Source organism: Sus scrofa, chromosome 15 (assembly GCF_000003025.6).
Source record: "Sus scrofa isolate TJ Tabasco breed Duroc chromosome 15, Sscrofa11.1, whole genome shotgun sequence".
NCBI lineage: Eukaryota > Metazoa > Chordata > Mammalia > Artiodactyla > Suidae > Sus > Sus scrofa.
Window position 1 is genome coordinate 2214917 of NC_010457.5, and position 4100 is coordinate 2219016.

The 4100-nt window shown below is 41.3% G+C and overlaps 1 pseudogene; it reads left to right on the forward strand.

Annotated features, from left to right (window-relative positions):
- LOC100621526 lies at positions 1–1678 on the forward strand (annotated as a pseudogene).

Sequence of the window (4100 nt, forward strand, 5' to 3'; positions counted from 1 at the left end):
TGGTCCCAGTGTGTGACTAACCACACGCTGGTGCTCAGCTGGCTGGAGCCAGACACTGTGCATTGCGTTCTTGCAGAGTCCTTGGTCCCAGCCCCTCCTCGCCTCACTCAGCCTTCTGAAAAGCAGTGTGTCAGCATTTTGAAAGATCAAACATCAAAGTTGAAGGCTAAAATCTGGTATGTTTTGCCCATATCTGTTACCATGTTTATTTTTTCTGTGGACAGGCTTTTTCATGTACAGATATACCCATGTTGGCAAAGAGAAACACCCAGCAAATTTGATTTTGATTTATGGAAGTGAATTTGACAGAAGATTCTTTGTACTTGCTGAAAAAATTGTGATGAACTTTACCACCCTCAATATTTTTGAGGAGTCTAAATCTTCGCAGAAGGATACAAGCATGATAGAAAACACCGATGATGTGTGGGACCTGAATGAGCCCAGTGAGGACCAGGAGTCCCCCTGGGAAGAAATGGAGGTGAGACACGTGGGGTATGCTTCATATTTGATGGACATCATGTGTGACTCTGAGAAAAGCACCAGAGAGACTTCCCTAACTAACGCAGCAGGATCCACCCAGCAGAACAATGCCCCCAGATATGAATACGATGTGAGAACTAATGACATTTCCATGGGGCCTGGAGATCAGGAGTCCAATCCACAGGAGAAGGCATCCCAATAAGGAAAGTTATTTGAGCAACAGGCACCTTTGGCCAACTTGGATCCACAAACACAGCTGCATTCATACACCCCTCAGCTCAGAGACTTGGAGCACCTGCCACCAGGGCACATAGACATAGAGGAGGGGTCAGAGGAAGAGCTCTTTACCACACTGGTTGATGGGGACCCTTGGACTGGCAGGCTGTATATACCTTCATTATCCAGCTTTGAACACCACTCAGAGGGATGTGGGCGCCCTGAGTCCAAGGGGTTCTCAAAGGAGGGCCTCTTGTCTAGACTCTACCACGAGCTGGCTCCAGACATGGCACCAAGAGACAATGCAGCCTATCTCATGCAATTTTTGGGGGAATGGGGCTTATATGTACAGATGGAAGACTGACATCCAAACCTCCCTTTGTCACACGTCCACTGTGACAAAGCGCATGAGTGACCGAAGAATTAAGCACTTAAGATAGAAGTTTACTCAGATTTCTGAGTCAGTGAGAATTTTTTATTTCTTCTGTTTTCATAGCACTTGTTTTATTCTGCCTCGTATGGGTGATTGGGTCCTGTGTGTGGGTCTCCTGCAGCGATGGTAGGCACCCAGAGCACAGTGGATGACCTACTCTCCGTACCCAAGAAGTATTCAAAAATGTTGGCCAAATTGGATGCAGAATTTATTCAGGTAGATGGCTTATGACCTTTTTATTTATGATTTTCTTACAAGCACCCTTGTATAGTTATTTTCTGGGCCCTCACCCAGTGTATAGCATAGTAAAAAGCATGACACAAATGGACCTATCTACAAAACACAAACAGACAAACAGAGAGAACAGACTTGTGGTTGTAAAGCGGGAGAGGGGAGGGAGTGGGATGGATATGGAGTCTGGGGTTGATAGGTGCAAAGTTATTACCTTTAGAATGGATAAGCAATGAGGTCCTCTGTACAACACAGGGAACTATATACAATCTCTTGGGATAGACAGACCATGATGGAAGATAATATGAGAAAAGATAATGTGTATGTGTGTGTGTGTGTGTGTGTGTCACTACACAGTACAGCAGAAACTGGTACAACACTGTATATCAACTACACTTTAATAATTATATATATTATATATACATAAGGAAAAATGAAATAGCTTACTCTGAAAAAAGTAAATAAAATCAGTACCAATTTAATAAAGAAAATTTCAAATTTCACTTTTGCCTTAGTTTCTATTTCTTTGGCTATTATTGAGATTAGATATCATTTCACATGTTATTTCTTCCTTCATTGATTATTCATGTCCTTTGTCTATTCCCTTTGGGTTGTTCATTCTCTTACTAATTTGTCAGAATGTTTTGTGGGTTTTTTTTTTTTTTGCTTTTTAGGGCCACACCTGAGGCATATGGAGGTTCCCAGCCTAGGGGTCTAACTGGAGCTATAACTGCAGGTCTACACCACAGCCACAGCAAGGCCAGGTCCCTGCCACATCTACAACCTACACCACAGCTCACAGCAACGCTGGATTCTTAACCCACTGAGCAAGGCCTGGGATCAAATCTTCAACCTTATGGTTGCTAGTCGGATTCATTTCCTCTGCGCCACAACGGGAACTCCAATTTGTCAGAATGTCAATTGTCAATGATAAGAGCTATTTTTATGTCATATATGACCCAACTACTTTTTCCAATTTTATCCTTTGTCTTTGACGTTGACTACATCTTTTAAATATCAGTTTGTAAGTTGCTTCTATATCATTTCTGAATCAGGGAGTTCCCTTTGTGGCACAGCAGAAATGAATCTGACTAGTATCCATGTGGATGCGAATTTGATCTTGGCCTCGCTCATTGGGTCAGGGATCTGAAGTTGCCGTGAGCTGTGGTGTAGATCACAGATGTGGTTCAGATCTGGTGTTGCTATGACTGTGGTGTAGGCTGCCGCTGTAGCTCCAATGCAACCCCTAGCCTGGGAATTTCCATATGCTGCCCTAAAAAGCAAAAAACAAACAAATAAATTAATAAATAAATCCTGAGTCAGGTGATAGATAGATGGGTGATTATGCACAAGGACTCAGAATTAGTAAATACCAAAATCTATCTTGAATCCAGACATATCTTTTTTCAATGTCATGCCTTTATATTCCATTTTTCCCCAAGTTCTGACTGTCTTGAATTTGGCATATTAGGCTATACTACCCACAAACATAGAAACAGTATTTTAAAATGGGCTTTCTTACTATCTGAGGACAGTATTGTTCTCCTCCATACTTCTCTAATGGTCTGGATTATGATAAATAATGTAATTTCTCTGCACACTCCACAAGATCAAAACCAAACTGAAGCTACTTTGACCATCACAAAGTGGTACTCTCCTTCCTTTGCACACAAAGTGGTACTCTCCTTCCTTTGCACAGAAGCACTGAGTCCTGTCATAACAGCCTAGGGAAGATGTGGTTCCCAACTTCAGGAATCTCTCAGTCAAAATAATTTATTTGTGGATCCACCTAGATGCACAGTTTTAGTTTCCATAAAGACAGAAAATAATTCTTGGAACTCAGCAATAGATCCTGTTCTTAGCCACTCAATAAATATTTCCATAAAACTTTTATTTTGTGATGATAGTAAGTTAATATTTACTGAATGTCAGACATCCTTCTGAGTCCTTTACATTTGCAACTCATAGAATCCTCAGACTCTATAGATGCTATTATGATCCTCCTTTAAATGGGGACATTTCAAGGCACAGAAAGTTTAAGTAACTTACCTAGGATGTATAGTTTATAAGTGGAGGAGACAAAAGGAACTTGAACTGTTTGGTTCCAGCGTCTGTGCCATCTACCACTAGCCTAGGCTGCTTCCCAGCACACATTTCCTGCCCAGCATAAGGTGCTGGATGTAGAGTTAAATACACAGACATAAAGGGTCTCACTATATCAGGGTGGAGGGAATGGCATACAAATGGCAAGAAGGCCCCCATACTGACTGCAGAGAAATAATTCATTCAGCCTGTATTTTGAAAGTCAAAGAATTCAGAAAATCTCATTTAGAAAAGAGGCACCAAAATAAATTAATGGAAAATAGGAACTTTATCATCAAGATGCAAGTTTTTAATGTTGAAAACTCAATACATGAAAGTAAAATTTACATTTATAATTTGTTTTTCCTAGTCTTCCAGCCTCCTGGGGTTAAATTTCTTTTAATGTCCCAAAGAAAACAGTTCAAGCCCTTATCCCATATGCTAGGGACTATCAGGGCCTTCACATTGTTAAAGGATTTCCGAGGAACTTGTTTTCTGATTACTATTTGTTCCAAATTTCTCCTCCTGACTCATCTCCCCCAACGGCCATCCTTGTTTCACTCTGTTTCCCCTGTCCTTTCCCTGACCTTTCCCAAAGAACCTCTACACAAGCCTTCTCTTGGTCCATCTACGGCCCCTGCATATAGCCCCTTTTTAC